General features: G+C 40.4%; 1 protein-coding gene across 35 annotated transcripts in view; it reads right to left on the bottom strand.

Annotated features, from left to right (window-relative positions):
• The window catches only part of TENM3 (teneurin transmembrane protein 3), a 2213160-nt gene that overhangs the window by 81504 nt on the left and 2114241 nt on the right, over positions 1-17415 (bottom strand). The window lies entirely within an intron of this gene.

The following is a 17415-nucleotide window of genomic DNA, read 5'->3' as shown; positions in this document are numbered from 1 at the left end:
AGCATTTTAGGGAGGAATAATTTCCCTCTGCTTTAGCTAAACCCAGTTATTCATCTGAGCACACACAGCTAATTATACAAAACAGTGAGCTACATTATGGGATTTTGTGTGGAGGATAGTAGTCTAGTAGTGATGAAGTTGAAATTACCAAATCCATTTCATGTAGAAAGAAGGCTGGTGTTAAATTAAGGTTTTAGATGTATAAAAATAAATAGCATTGAATATCTAAGAATAGCAAGAATCCAACCATAAGTAATGATAACTAGAAAGAGAAGAAGCCACTAAGACATGTTAGTTGTATTCTATACCACTTAACCTTTTGGTAATTGAAATCTGGAAATTTGGAAGTGGGGTTAGGGGGAGAACGGGAGAAAATTTCAGCTTCCTAAGCTTTGAGGAAGAAAATGTAAGATGCTCAAAGCATAACTTATTCTTGATAATGAGAAGGTTAAAAGTTGACAGGACAAGATGTAAATAGTAATAACAGGACATTTAAGAGACAGTAACTACAAAGTAAAATAAACCACAACTAAAAAGAAAAGAGATATACCTGGCATTTCAATGTGGGCCCAATTCTCCCCTCATCTGCACCAGTGTAACTCCACTGAGTTTAGTGGGGTTGCTCTTTGATTACTCTCTAATGTGCATGAGAGAAGAATCAAGTCTTGTCCATATGAACTGTGAGCACTAATATTTGTTTGAAGATTATATGCAGTATATTTTTGCTACTGATATATTTAAAGTATTTACACATATGAAGATATAGAACATTATGAACAAACAGCTTAATAAGTGGAATAATAAAATAATAAACAGTTATGGAATGGAAAATAACAAAAATGAAATGGAAAAAAATCCAAAAAACTGGGAAAAGCATGTTTTTATTAAATGAGCTGACCATGCAGCATTGCCTGCCTGAATGGTACCAAAACTAAGGAGAGGATCATATAGTAAAATATTAAGTGCAAGGGTAAAGGGACCAGAGGATCTCTAACTACTTTCCTCTGTCCACCAAGAGGCTCCTTCGTGGGATTTGGGACAATCTATCTAGTGTCAGCCACTGGCACATATATATTTATAAGGACTCCCTTGCCTCTTTCTCTCTGGTATTCTGGTATGATAAAGCACTCTCATGAGCAGTTTGGCTAATGCCAATAACCAGGAGCCAAAAGGTTAGCTGCAGTATCACATGATGAAATAGAAAAGAGGCAGTAAAACAAATCTATCCGCGTGCTATTTTGACAGGGTCAGGAGGGAGATGTGTCCAGGCCTCCTCAACCAGCAGGGTGGCAGATTGATGCAGGGTTTAGGTTAAAGTATGTTAAAAAGTTTGATGGTGTGAGGAGGGTAAAGGGAATTCTCATGGCTCTGAATGGAATGTGGAAAAATACAAGCAGAGGTGTAAAATTCCAAAGATTTTCTAGTATTATTACAAAAACAAACAACCCCCCCACAGTATATATTGCACTCACAGATCGTGCAGTATAAATAGGTACATATTTAACAAGTGGCAGATACATTTCCCTTATAAATTGTCTTGCAAAGAATTGTTAATGCTGGTTGGAAAACTCACATTTACCACTGTATGTTTCACCACAGATCACAAATCAGACTTTTTTTAATTTAACGTTTCCCATTAGTCTTCCATTAGAGATATAAGTAGGTAACATCCTTAGCGTATTCATATGCTAGTTTCTGTAGATGTGCTAGAACAGCTACAGTCTGCAAATAAGTATATATTAAATCCATTTATTCCAATCAGCTCCTGTTTAAATCAGCATGAGCAGCATACCCATTGATTTGATATTCCTTAATTGGTACTCACTGCACTGTTTTATTACTGATTACCCTGTCATAAAGGATTATAACAGTGACATAATTTTAAATGCTGTATAACAAATTCATATTCTTATTAATTTATTCATACACTTTACGAGAGATTTTCACTTACCATAATCTTTCTAGTCAAAGATTAGAATATAGCATGCCAAATATTCTGTTTAGTAAATAGTCTTGTCAGGAAGTCTATCTAGTCTGATAATATGCCAAAATACTTTGCCAGTATTAGCAGTTTTTTTTTCAGACTGGGAACATAAACATCGTTCTTAGGAAAATTAGTTATGGGCTTTACTATTTAATTTTTCCTGTTCTGGGAAGTTTGCTAAAAGGAAAAAATAATTAAACCTCTCATATAAGTTTGGCTCCATAAAAACCACATGAGCATGCCTTGAATGATTCGAGAATGGAGACTATAATATGGGTATTTGCCTTGGCTACACATAGCAGGCTTTAGGCAAATGATTTAACGGATGCTGTGGATTAATGCTGGGGGAGGAGGATGTGGAATGAGCATACCTGTGTGTGGAAGAAGTACGAAATGAACTTCACAAAAATAGCAGACACGTGGATGGATCATTAACAAACAGTTCAGCATCGATATAGCTGTATAGTACTAACACTTAATTTCATTTTGGAGCCCAATCGTCCCAAAAGGGGTGTGCAAAACTAACTGCAGCATGTTTCCTTTTCATCCACTTTACAAAATAATCCTTACAGTCCATAAACCTAATTATGGACTCATTTACAGCGGTGTAAATCCAGGGCAACTCTGCTGTAATCAAGAGTTACGTCACTATAACTAGGAACAGAATTTTGCCCCATGACACCATCTATCAAGAAGCAAGGAAGTAAAAAAAAAAAAAATCAAAATCAACCAATCAACAAAACCCTGTCAGTCTAAGCCAGCATAAAAGAGTGAAGCTGCAAACATCCTCCTCCATCTTTTTTGCTTCCTTCATCTTGGAGGACGCTCACATTCCTTCCATGCTCTAGCTCTTTCTCTTTTCCTTAGTTCTCTCCAGTCTTGGCAGAAGAGAAAAAGAAAGAAGAAATCAGAAAGAATGAAGAAAAACAGAAGGAGAGGAAAGAGGGTAAGAGAAGCATTCTGCTTCAGAGCAAGAGCTAGCAACGTAGGGGAGAGAGCCACTGGAACATTGCTTCTACATTCTGTATGTCTTCCTCTCAGGGCTCAAAACCTAGCTTTGTACTGGATCAGCCTTTCTCTTAAGAAGCAGCAGGCACTACTCTGACTCAGCTCCACAGCTCTGTAATGTCCCGAGCAGCTGTCTCCCTGCAGAACCACTTTTTCACCCACACTATCACATTAAAATAAGTGTTTCTGAATTTTATGTGAAAGCACTGGACCTCCTGGTGGTTTCTTCAGTTCCTTTTTGGTCTACCTGGGCTGCTACTCTTCTTGTGCTCCCTCCTGATAACCAGTTAATTCAGTGGGAGAAGTCCCTATCCATTAAAAATATTGCTCCATACCTTCACCATTTCCATAGGCTTGAAAGAGAAACATACTTACCTTGTGCATAACTGAGGTTCTTCAAAATGGTTGTCCCTGTGGGTGTTCCACTTTAGGTGAATCTGTGATCGGAGAATTTCATCAGCAGTGCCTAGCTGGGTCGTACATGTGCTATCTCCATTTTGCATCGCCTCTGGCGGTTACATAACATTGTGCGACAAACCCCCACTCAGGCCCTTCGCTGCTGCAGAGTCCCTAGCATGAAACTCTGAAGTAGAGGGGAAGAGGGAGGATAGTAGAGTACCTACAGGGACAACCATCTCAAAGAACCTCAATTACTGCACAGGATGAGTAACCTTCTCTTCTTCAAGGAGTGGCCCTGAGGGTTGTCCACTTTTGGTGACTGTAGAGCAGTGCCCCTCAGTGGAAGAAATGGCTTCCGAGTTGTAGTTGTGATGGATGATAAGATTGTGAGTCCAAGCAGAGTGGCTGATGATGAGTACTGCTCTATTGTGTAGTGCTCTCTGAACGAGTGGGCTGATGCCCAAGTTGCTGCTATGCAGATGTCCATGATGGGTACGTTGTTGAGGAAGAATATTGATGTAGAAAGCAAACTGGTGGAGTGTGTGTGGGCCCCCAGTGCGGGTTGTATGTGTTTCTGGTGGTAGCAAAGGTCAGTGCATCCAGAGATCCATTCTGAGAGCCTTTGTTTGGATACGGCATCTCCTTTAAATCTCTCTGTGATGGAGAGAAATAATTTCGGTGACTTTTAGAAAGTTTTAATCTTGTCAGTGTAAAATGCTAGCACCCTTCTGACGTCCAGGGTATGGAACATTGCTTCTCGTCTGTTCCCATGAGTTTTTGGAAAGAATGATGGGAGATGGATGGGCTGGTGCAAGTGGAATGAGGAAACTATTTTAGGTAAAAACTTTAGATGGTGTCTTAGAAAAACCTTATTTTTAAAGAATACCGTGTATGGACGGTATGTCATGAGAGCCCCAAGTTTTCCTACTCATCATGCGACTGTGATAGCGATGAGAAAAGCCACTTTCAATGACGGGGGAGAAGTGAACACCTCGCTACGGGATCAAATGAGAGTCCAGTAAGGTATCGTAGCACTAGATTAACGTCCATGATGGAGTAATGGCTTGTATTTCAAGGTAAAGATTATGTATACCGTTGAGAAATAGTTTAGTGGTCAGGTGGGCAAAGACTGAAAATTTTTCAACTTTGTGGTGGAAAGCTGTGATTGCCACAAGGTGTACTCTGATTGAGCTCATTGAGAAACCTGATTTCTTAAGTTCCAGTATGTAATCTAATATCATTGATAAAGGAGAGGTAGTTGCCACTCTTTGTCTGTTCTGGCACCATCTGTGGAATCTCTCCCATTTGTGTAGGTAGGTATATCATGTAATAGAGCTTCTGCTGTTTAATGGTAAGGCTCTTACTTCCTCTGAACAGGTCATGTCGCTGCCTTGGAACCATGGAGTAGCCATGCTTTCAGGTGAAGTATTGCCAAGTTTGGGTGGAGGACCTGGCCTGCCTCTTGAAACAGGAGATGTGGAAGAAGGGGAAGAGTGAGTGGTGGACACACAGCCCCTTCAACAGGTTTGTCTAGACCATGAGGGGGCTATCAAGATGATTCTGGATTTGTCAGTCTTTATCTTGTGTATGACCCTAGATAGAAGTGTAGGGAGAAACCTGTACAGTAAAGGTGCACCCCATTTGAAGAGAAAAGCATTGCTTAGAGATCAGAGTTCCAATCCTGCTCTTGAGCAGAAGTGTGGGCACTTGGCATTCTGGGTTGCCGCAAAGAGGTCTATGGTTGGGAATGCCCAGCATTTAAATACCCCCTACAGTACTCCGGTGTTTATTTCCCATTCATGGTCCTGGGAGAATTTTCTGCTCAACATGTCCACGTTTTGGCATCCTGGTAGGTAGGAGGCTAAGATATTGATGTGGTGGATGCACCAGTTCCATAATCATATCGCTTCTGTGCATAGTGAGTGTGACTGTGTCCCCCACCCTGTCAGTTTTATATAAAACATACAAGCGACATTGTCTGTCAACACCTTTATGGACTTACCGCTGATCATGGGTAGGAAGTATGAGCATGAGTTGCAGACTGATAGTAGTTCTAATAGGTTATGTGCAATGTTGATTCCAAGGGGGACAACGCGCTCTGGATTGTGTGGTTGTGCAAGTGTGCCCCCCACCCTAGCAGAGAAGCATCCTTTGTGAGTATCACTGATGTAGGGGTCTGTGCGAAGGGAACTCCTGCGCAAACATTGTGTGGTCAAGTCCACCAATGCAGAGAGCTTTTTATTGTGCTTGGCATTGTAAGGTACTTATTTATTCTGTGTGTCTGTGTGGAATGTATACTGTCCTGAACCAGCCTTGAAGGCAATGCATGTGTACTCTGGCATGCCTCACGACAAATGTCATTGCTGACATATGGCCTAATAGTTGGAGGCAGATCCTTGCCAATGTCTGTGGGCTGGTTTATGTTGTAGTGATCAGATTGACTGAAGTGACAAATCTGTGGGGATGGTGGGCAGGCAGAGAAGCTGTGGCTGCCAGTTAATCGAGGAAGGCCCTGATGAACTCTAGTTGCTGCACAGGCGTGAATGTTGATTTTTGCTCATTTATTTGTAGGCCCAGTTGTGGGAAGAGTGACATTGTCCTTTGGGTAGATCCTAGGGCTTCTTGTATGGAGGCTTTGAGTAAGCAATCATCCAGATAGGGGAATATTATGGCCCCTGGTCTGAGGAAGTGAGTTGCCGCCACCACGTGTACTTTCGAGAACACCCGTTGAGCCGTAGACAGGCCAAAAGGGAGTACTTTGTATTGGTAATGATCTTTTTCCAGAACAAATCTGAGAAATCTCCTGTGTGAAGGATGTATTGTTATGTGGAAATATGCATCCTGGAGGTTATGGGCTGAGAACCAGTGCCCTTGTTCTAGTGCTGGAATTATTGTTGCTAACGTGACCATCCTGAACCATTGGGTCTTCATGAATTTGTTGAGTTTCCTTAGGTTGAGAATGGGCCTTCATCCTCCAGTTTTTTTCTGGGTTAAGAAATAGTGGGAGTAGAAACACTTCCCTCTGTGTTATGTTGGTACTGGCCCAAGTGCAGAAGATGATTTACTTTCTGTCATAGTAGGTGCTGATGAGAAGAGTCCCTGAAGAGGGATGGGGAGGGAGGAGGGTGGGGGGAATGGAGGTAAATTGGATTGAATAGCCAGTCTCAATAATTTCTACTACCCATTTGTCTGATGTGATGATCTGCCACACTGGGTGGAATGGAATCAGATGGTCTCCGAAAGGATGGATGGTTGTGGATGATTCCAGTACTTGCAAATAGGGGAGGTTTCTTGGGTGTTTGACCAAACCATAAAAACTGCTGTTTAGAGGGGGGTTGCTGGGATGTCGATGGTTGAGATGGGAGTGTTGTTCATCTTGTGGGTCTCTGCCTCTGTCTTTGCAGGTCATATTACCTCTGTAGTTTTGTGTATTGTGCGGATCTTGCTCTTTGCTCTGAGTAATATTTCCCATTTTTTTCTCTGTGTAGGTGTATAGATGCCTATGGATCAAAGAGTCACCTTGAAGTCTTTTAGTGTCTGAAGCAACTCATCTGTCTTAGCTGTGAACAGCTTCAGGCACTCAAACAGGAGATCCTCAACAGTGGATTGTATCTTTTTGGGAAATCCAGAGAAATGGAGCCATGAAGCTCGTCGCATGACTGTGGGCATGATGATGGAATGTGCTGCTATGTCTGCTGAGTCCAGTGAGGCTTGTAAGGCTGTTTGAGTTAGGAGTTGGCCCTCAGAGATGACTGCTTTAAATTGCTCTTTCTTGTCCTCAGGAAGATAAACAATAATGTCAGACATCTTTGAATAATTGGAGAGGTTGTATTTGCCATTAATGCCTCATAAGTAGTGATCCTGAATTGTAGATGAGAAGGCCTTATGCCCAAAATTCTAATCTTTTCAAGTCCCTATCGTATGCAGTGGATCTAGATTGATGTTGTCTGCTGTGCTCATTCATGTCCTCTAACACCACAGACTGGTGTAGAGTGTGAAAACAAAAATTCCATTCCCTGGGAAGGGACGTAATATTTTTTGTCTGCTCTTTTACAAGTAGGAGGAATTGTTGCTGGGGTCTGCCAGGAGGGCAATCTTGGATGAAGTCAGTGTCTGGAGGAGGTCCAACAGCTTATGTTGTGACTCTGCAACTTCTTCCAATGGTATCTTTAGAGAGTCCGCAATCCTCTTAAGCAGCTCTTGGAACTGTTTAAAGTCATCACCTGTTGTGGGTAGTGGGGGCATGAAAGCTTCATTCAGAGAAGAGGAGTAAAAACTGGCAGCTGGGGTGACCTCTTCAGGTCCCCTCAGGTGACTCTTCCAGGGATTCAGAGAGTTCCGGCATTGAGGGTGGTGGGGAATGCCTTGACCTCTCTCTGTGTGTACTAGGAGGCTTAGAGTAGTGTTGATGGTATGCCACCCAGGGGTCCCAGTAGGGCTACTGTGGTGGGGATGGCATTGGTGGAGTAATCCAGGGATGTCTGTAGCACCCATGAGCTTTGGATCTGGGATGGTGTTCAGATTATTCTGGAGGACCCGGTCTGGTAGTTGTCCGGATCGGAGAGGAGTAATGTGAAGTGTAGATTTCCCTTTCCTCCTCCTCCTCCTCCTCCCTGGAGAAAGGAGGAACTGACGTGGATGGTGGTGTAAGCTGGTATGGTATTGAGCATGTTTGTGCCAGAGAAATTGCCGTGATGCCGAGAGCATCAGTATTGAGAGGGTGTCGTTAGCGGTACCAATGCAATTACCATGGTTAGTCAGTGCCAAGGATTGTGAGCTAGGTGCTATGGAAGCAGAAGGTGGTGCCATAGACTGCAGTGCTACTGAGCTACTTGGTGCTGCATGTTGAGTAGCTCCGATGGTACCGAGGAAGGGATGGTAAGTTTCCCTTTGTTGCTTCTGTCCGAGCCTGCCCGCTTAGGGTTGTTGGCTTGCATGGTACCTGCGATACTGGAAGGTCCTGATGCCTCAGAGGTAATTGGCCTCGGTGCAGTTGGTACCGATAGTGTCTGATGAGTCAGGGATTGCCTCTTTTTGGTAGATTCCCTGGAAGGGGAGGTCGTAACCCGCTTCTTGGCCACCTTTTTGGAGGAGTGCTCTTTTCTCTGAGAGGGTGGTGGAGAATGCATGTCAGATGCTGCTGGTGGAGACCATTGCCCAGGAGAGGTCTGTGATCTGGATCAGCCGGATGCAGAGACATCTCCATGAGGAGGAGTTTTAACTGAAGATCCCTTGATTTCATGGCTCGGGTCTTCAGATTATGGCAGTGGGAGCACTTTTGTGGTACATGTATCTTGTTGAGATGGTGGACACACTGTGAGTGTCCGTCAGACACCGGAATTGACAACCAGTAAGAGAGGCAGTGCTTAAAACCTGGGAGCTGGGCATGACCCTTAAAATAGGGTTTCTCCCATGAAGAAGGGTATCTACGTTATCCTAAAGGGTATAATATATTATAATTTAATGGGTATAATGATATTTAAATGACTAAGAAAAAAGGTTTGGGTTTTTTTTGAGGAAAAATGGGGAAGAGAAAGGATAACTAAAAATTATTAACTAAATAAACTGGGTTCTAAAACTACTAATCTAGACTAATTCTTAATCTAATGGTAAACTCGGAGGCACTGCCAATTGCTCCATTTCAAGCCCAGGGTGATAGAGAATGAATTAAGGGGGGGTGTTGGTCGCACAGCGCTACGTAACCCGCAAAGGTGGTGTGAGACAGGGACAACAGGTGTGCGACTCAAGCAGGCACTGCTACTGAAATTCTCCGATTGCAGGTGTAGGGATGCAGATTCACCTCAAGTGGAGCACCCAGAGGGATACACTGCGAAGAAGAACCCCTGTGCACTCAGGTATAGACCCTTTTAAAAGGAAGAGAGCACACTGAAAAAAACAGTTTTACACTAAACATATATATCCTGAGAGTCAATAGCTTTTAAGCAGATTAATAAACCAAGCTAATACCATCTTAATTCCATAGTAGAAAATCTCACTGTAGGTGATTTAGGATATCAACAGTAGAATAGCATCAGGAAGACATTTTATTAGTGGCATAATCTTCCCTACAAGAGTTTGTTGATAAATGCCTTTTCATTTTTTTAAAGTGTTATGAAATTCTTAATATTTTATCCTTACAAGTACAACTATGCTTGTATATAAATTTGTTTTACATTGCATACATGTGCGCACACTCAAAACTATGCTAAAAGATTATTATTAAGGTGCAAGGTCAAACACTCAAAAGTTAGGAAATGCCAGGATTAAGGTTGCCTGTGCAATTTTAGTTTGGCGTCCTTGTACATAGGCGTTATGAGTTAGTCTTTAATAAATTATTATATACAATTTTTTCCTTGAAACCCTGCCTCATTCAGTGCACAAGATGGATAGTGCTCACTTAGCGAGGAACTATTCAATATTTTGTTCTCCTCATTCAATGTGTGGCTCATAACTTATTTACTGCTCACCATTCAGTCCCTGCTCTAAAGACAAAATTATTCATTTCTCCGGGGGTTTTCTATGGTGCTTATCACTAAGACTACGTTTTAGTCACGGGTATTTTTAGTAAAAGTCAAGAACAGTTCACGGAGAGTAAACAAAAATTCACGGCCCGTGACCTGTCCAGGACTTGTACTATATATCCCTGACTAAAGCTTGGAGTGGGGTGGGAGGGTGGCCCAGGGGCGCTGCGGGTGCTGGGGAGGAGGCAACCCAGGAGGTGCCGCAGATGCTTGGAGGGGCAGTGGTGTGCGTCCTGGGGCTGTGGCAGTTGGTGGGGCTGGCAGGCTTCCTACCTTGCTCCATGCCTCCCCGGTAGCAGCGACATTCCCCTCCCTCTGCTCCTAGGCGGAGGCGTGGCCAGGCAGCTCTTTACTCTGCCTCCGCCCCGAGTACTGGCTACGTAGCTCCCATTGGCCAGGAACTGCGGCCAATGGGAGCTGTGGAGGCGGTGCCTGCCTCCCCCTAGGAGCTGAAGGGTTTTGCCTCTTCCAGGGAGCCCCCTGAGGTAAGTGCCGCCCAATCTGTCCTTAAGATTTAACTAAAATAAGTGTTTTAGAATGACAATGGACATATTTTTACTCAAAAATAATCTTATTTTCGAGTGAAAATACACATTTTCAGGTTTCTTCCTGTCATTGGACCAATCCCATTAAATCAAAAAGATTTTGAGATGTTTCATTTTTATGTCAAATATTAATATGACATTGAATTATGTCATTTTAAGAGAAAAATGTGTATTTTCTTTCACTCATAACTCTGAAATTTCAAAAGAAGCTTTTCTTAGCATGTATGAAGAAGAATTCTTAGTATGTATGAGTTAGGAACATTAAAACACTTTAAACATATATTAAAAGTGTGTGTGTGTGTGTGTGTGTGTGTGTGTGTGTATTAGGGCTGTCAAGCAATTAAAAAAATTAATTGTGATTAATTGCACTGTTAAACAATAATACAATACCATTTATTTAAATATTTTAGATGTTTTTTACATTTTCAAATATATTGATTTCAATTACAACACAGAATACAAATATCAGAGGGGTAGCTGTGTTAGTCTGGATCTGTAAAAGCAGCAAAGAGTCCTGTGGCAGCTTATAGACTAACAGACGTATTGGAGCATGAGCTTTCGTGGGTGAATACCCACTTCTTCGGATGCATGTAGTGGAAATTTCCAGAGGCAGGTATAAATATGCAAGCAAGAATGAGTCAGGCTAGAGATAACGAGGTTAGTTCAATCAGGGAGGATGAGGCCCTCTTCTCAGGAGCGCCGCCAGCTTTTCCGCCGCCTAGGTGGTGGAAGGTCCCGCCCTGAAATGCCGCCCCCCCCCCACAGAGGCGGCGGAAGGTTCCACCGCAGAAATACCGCTGCAGTCGCCGTCCCCCAAATCGCAGCGCCCTAGGCAACCGCCTAGGTCACCTAAAGGGTTGCGCCAGCCCTGCCTCTTCTAGCAGTTGAGGTGTGAACACCAAGGGAGGAGAAACTGCTTTTGTAGTTGGCTAGCCATTTTTCTCCTCCCTTGGTGTTCACACCTCAACTGCTAGAAGAGGGCCTCATCCTCCCTGATTGAACTAACCTTGTTATCTCTAGCCTGACTCACTCTTGCTTGCATATTTATACCTGCCTCTGGAAATTTCCACTACATGTATCCGAAGAAGTGGGTATTCACCCACGAAAGCTCATGCTCCAATACGTCAGTTAGACTATAAGGTGTCACAGGACTCTTTGCTGCTTTTACAGAATACAAAGTGTACAATGTTCACTTTATATTTATTTTTGATTACAAATATTTGGACTGTAAAAAACAAAAGAAATAGTATATTTCAATTCACCTAATACAAATACTGTAGTGCAATCTCTTTATCATGACAGTTGAACTTACAAATGTAGATTTTTTTGTTACATAACTGCGTTCAAAAACAAAACAATGTAAAACTTTAGAGCCTATAAGTCCACTCAGTCCTACTTCTTGTTCAGCCAATCGCTTAGACAAACAAGTTTGGTTACATTTATGGGAGATACTGCTGCCCGCTTCTTATTTACAATGTCACCTGAGAACAGGTGTTTGCATGGCACTTTTGCAGCTGGCGTTGCAAGGTATTTAGGTGCCAGATATGCTAAACATTTGTATGCCGCTTAATGCTTCAATCACCATTCTGGAGGATGTGCTTCCATGCTGATGATGCTCATTAGAAAAATAGTGCGTTAATTAAATTTGTGACTGAACTCCTTGGGGGAGAATTGTATGTCTCCTACTCTGTGTTTTACCTGTATTCTGCCATATATTTCATGTTATAGCAGTCTCAGATGATGACCCAGCATATGTTCGTTTTAAGAACACTTTCACAGCAGATTTGACAAAACGCAAAGAAGGTATTAATGTGAGATTTCTAAAAATAGCTACAGCACTCGACCCAAAATTTAATAATCTGAAGTGCCTTCCAAAATCTGAGAGGGACGAGGTGTGGAACATGCTTTCAGAAGTCTTAAAAGAGCAACACTCTGAAACTATAGAACCCAAACCACCAAAAAAGAAAATCAACCTGGTGGCATCTGACTCAGATGATGAAAATGAACATGTGTCAATCCTCTCTGCTTTGGATTATTATCGAGTAGAACCAGTCATCAGGATAGATACATGTCCTCTGGTAATGGTGGTTGAAGCATGAAGGTACATATGAATCTTTAGTGCATCTGGCATGTAAATATCTTTTGACGCCAGTTACAACAGTGCCATGCTAACGCCTATTCTCACTTTCAGATGACACTGTAAACAAAAAGCGGTCAGCATTATCTCCTGCAAATGTAACCAAACTTGTTTGTCTGAGAGATTGGCTGAAGTAGGACTGGGTGGACTTGTAGGCTCTAAAGTTTTACATTGTTTTATTTTTGAATGCAGTTATTTCTTGTACATAATTCTACATTTGTAAGTTCAACTGTCATGATAAAGAGATTGCACTACAGTACTTGTATTAAGTGAATTTAAAAATACTATTTCTTTTGTTTATCATTTTTACAGTGCAAATATTTGTAATAAAAATAATATAAAGTGAGCACTGTGCACCTTTTATTCTGTTTTGCAATAGAAATCAATACATTTGAAAATGTAGAAAAACATCCAAAAATATTTAATATATTTCAATTGGTATTCTATTGTTTAACAGTGCAATTAATCACGATTAATATTTTTAATCACAGTTAATTTTTTTGAGTTAATCACATGAGTTAACAGCGATTAATAGCCAGCCCTATATATATATATATATATATATATATGGAGAGAGAGAGAGAGAGAGAGAGAGAGAGAGAATACATATACTCTAAAATATTCAAATTCTGGGGAGAAAAAATTGTTTGGAAGCTCTTCAGCTTGGTAAATCCATTTGTGGGAAATGTTTATTGGGTATGTTAATGATGTAAGCAGAAGAATAGAAAATTTTCTGCTACATCAAGGACTAAAGAAGAAATTCAGGAGAGATGAAAGATATGATCAATTTAAAGTGCAGTTATAGTCTGAAAAGTGATCCTCTGGAAAAAATGGCATCATAGGGTTTACTGTATTTCAATGACTCAATAAAAAAATTGTTCAGTTTCAAGTAAAAACATGTTTTTTCTGTCTGCTACCCCTGAAAACTCTAGGATCAGAAAGTCAGAATGTGATCTTACTCCCTTAGGCATCATAAATGTGTGCAGTTGGTACTTATTAAGAATCCTGTTGATGATGTATGCTCCACAACAGGATCCAGCTCCCTTTCCATAGCTGTTGCTCTGCAGTGCTTTCAGGAATGAAAATCTTTCCATAGTCAGCTGATGAGATTCTGGATATATACAGGGAACAGATCTCTTAAATAAAGAAAATGCTAAAAAAGAAAGGAAGGTAAAGAAAACCAAAGTCTAGATTGTCCCGTATGAAAGAGAAACTTCTGAAGGCAGCAGAAGCATCTAATTAATTGTTCTGTCTTGTGAGTGTGCCTGTGCCACCGAAATTCATGGATGTTTTATGATCTATGCAAGTTTGGGGTCACCCATGTTTCAAGAAGAGCATCCACACAGAGGCTCAGATGTACAGCATTCTGCAGAGCTCGCTGTTCCACACTCTCGCTCATATGGCAGCATGGCTTCCTCAGGAATCATACTGTCCTGCTGTCCCTTGTAGTGAACACTGAACCAAATACACCCCTCAGCAAGGTTTCACTATGCAGAGGAGCACCCAGTATTAAATAATTCTGACTAGATTAGTACTATTTTATATTGCACAAAACTATGGGGCTAAAGGGAATAACGCTGTGAAGAATAATCCTCTCCCTGACTTTTCTATTTGAAGGTCAGCGCCATGGTGCACCAGTAGAGGAGCTTCCTCAGGATCAGAGGAAGGAGAAATGATGCAGTGGAGCTGGTAATCTCTCCTATTCGTGCCTCCCCCCCCAACTCAGATCAACCTCATCTGGTTCCCCTATCTTCTAAGGAAGATCAATCAGGCACTCAGACTTGTCTTTGAGCAAGAGGACAAAATATGGCTTAGACTTGAACTCTGAGCTGATAGAAAGAAAAGTAGTGCTTTCTTTATAGTCATATTTTAAATCTGTTGTAAAATGAAATCTCTGAGCTAAACACAAATTAAATTAACCATGGGCAGGTCTTACAATGCTACAGAGGAGAATACTGAATAACTATCCACGCCTTGACACTCACACTTTGAGGTTACGATACTTATGGTCAACCAGAAAAAGAGCATAATAATGCTTTTAGCTTTACGGCCACATACTCACAAAGATCTCCAAATCCAATACCCACAGATGACAATGGAAGTCTACATGGCGAATGATCATGTTCCTATTCATTTTCACTAGTCCTGTGATATAAGGTGGATTATTTTCTGTTTGCAATTTTCCATTTCTTTTTAATGATTATGCAAATCTATAACTTTCAACTATCTCATTTATCTAATTAATGTGGCCTACCTACGGCAATCTCTTACTCAAGAAAATCCATGTTTTATTTTTTTAAAGATTGATTTATAATTTCATGCAACAGAAAACAGTAAAAAAGTACTTTGCTTTTTCTTCTTCTTTTCACAACTGAATTTTAGGGTAAATAATCTTCCAAAAGTTCTTAGAACATAAAACAAGGAATGCCTGATTCCCATAGGGATACATTTGTATTACAAGCTGTACATTTTTTTACTGTCCATCATTATTTAAGGCTAATTTCAATTATGCCTATTAGATAAAGTAACCTCATGCAGTTACTAAAAAAGTAGTGTGAATACCACTATTCCAACTTCAGCCCTCCTGAGGGATTAATTAATGAATGCTTAATGACATTAATCCACATTTAGATCACTTATGTTTAACCACATGCTTTCTATGCATACATATATAAATATTAATTTTGGATAGAATGATAATCGTTCAACACCATAACAATTAAACAGCTGTAACCTGTCTCATGTGTTAAGTGATGGAGCTGCAGGCAAGCTCCATAAACAGATGGTCTTACCCACCCATGCTTAATGTTAACGACTTTTTAAAAAAGAGGTGTTGACAAATCAGAACAAGAAGGCATAGTTTTAATGCAAATCGACCAATTTGCAATTTAGATTACTCTAAAAACTAATTTGGTGTATAGAAAAAATTAAGCTGTGTTGTAAAACGGAGACATTATACAGCATTTGGATATAACAGATTCCCCACCAACATAATTATTTACTGATTTCATTCAGCTAGCAGAGTTTAATGGAAAAGCAGCTGGCAAAGTATTCATATCGATGGGATTTCTATGATTGTTACTTAATTTATTAAGGGTACAGGACAGTTAAATCACAGAAATAATAGTCCCATTTCAAACAAACACTCTGTCTTCCAACCTCACAATATAGCTATTCAAAAAGGAGAGGGTCACTGAACTCATTGTGAACAGGGCTTAAAAAGGAAACATAACAACAAGCAGCAACAACAAAAACATTTTAGCAAAATTGCAATCAGAAAACATAATTAAGGAATAAATGTTCACTCAGGAGTCTATCTGGTGTCCAGTTGTGCATGTGCAATCTTGCATACACACAGAGATAAAGGTAGAGGTTGAGGATAGAAATTCCAATCTTAAATATGCAAACTACAATTACAGAAACTGGGAGGCCTCCTGTGCTTAATACTTAAAAAACAAACAAAAAAATCACCAACATTTTTAATATGGGACCAATTATTTGAATAGAAATAGAATTGGTTTAGGATGAAAATCTACCATAAGAGGCAAAAATAGATCTTCACAAAATAGTAAAGGGCCACATTCTAACCTCAGACTCATGAATGCCACTCCCAGACCAAATAAAGAATCGGGCAGGTAATTTCCCAAGGCCTTGGCCTGGGGCTCTGTGGTAAAATAATCCTTGATCTAAACGGCGCCCAGGTGGATTTAAGCAGAGGTAAAATCTTACCACTCCAAGGGGAAAAATATACACAGTAATTTAGAAATCCTTTAATTTCCTTAGCACTTAATGTGCTTTGGAACATACACTGCCCTTTATTGACTCAACTCTACAAGGTGCTGAGCATCTGCGGGAGATTCCATGCTCCTTCAACTCTTATCGACTTAAGTACATTTCAGGATTAAGTCCTACCTGAGCATGCAACTCCTGCTGAACAACTTGTACATCAATCTTTGGAATTGTGCGTACGTCATACAGACCACACAATGAGTATATCAAGAGCAGGTATGGCATTAAGTGAGATACTGTGTGCAACTACAAAGGGCCAATGGAAATCATGCATATAAATTAATCTTTGATCTATTTTCCTGTTAGTCGAAGTAACCAAAAAATATGGTCAGTATTAAGACTAGTTTTGTTTAATTTACATATTGGTTCTTACATATCACAATACCCTCTACTCATTTAAAATTATCTAAGAAAAATAGATTTAAATTAAATAACTGGAAACAAAAAATATTTCAAGGTAAAAATGCCAACATAAGTGAGAATACAATTCCTGATAGATTTCCTGGCTGATCCTTCCAATCTAGCATTACTAAAATTCTTGATAACCTTGCTAATGCTTTGCACAGTTTAAAACATTAGAAAACCCAAATATATTTTATATCTATTAATTTGTGAAAAACTATTAGTGTGAAAAAGAGTGCTGGAGGAAAGCACTGAAAGCTCTGGACTCATAACTTATTTGAAACAAATACCACTCTTGCTATACTGCTTATTAAAGATAACAAGATCTAGTGCATCAGACCAATATCTGTCCATACTGATAATGCTTTTGATTTTTTTTCATATTGTTTAACAGCTAACTCCCCAGCTGTGTGTATTTCATTTGCAATTTTCCAATCTTTGGTATCCTAAACCCCAGAGCCACCCTGGTGTTTAATAGAGGTATGCTGAGCAGTGCATGTCTAAGTTTTGTCTGAACAAACGAAGCATGTCTTTGTCATCATTAATGATCTTGCTTCCCAATGTACTAAAGAATGAGAATAAAAACAAATAGCTTGTATTTTGTAGCTTAAAGGAATTAGGAATTCCCCC

This window comes from Chrysemys picta, chromosome 5 (genome assembly GCF_011386835.1).
Source record: "Chrysemys picta bellii isolate R12L10 chromosome 5, ASM1138683v2, whole genome shotgun sequence".
Classification (NCBI taxonomy): domain Eukaryota; kingdom Metazoa; phylum Chordata; order Testudines; family Emydidae; genus Chrysemys; species Chrysemys picta.
Note: the sequence above shows the minus strand (reverse complement) of the source record. Positions and strands in the feature narration are given on the sequence as shown.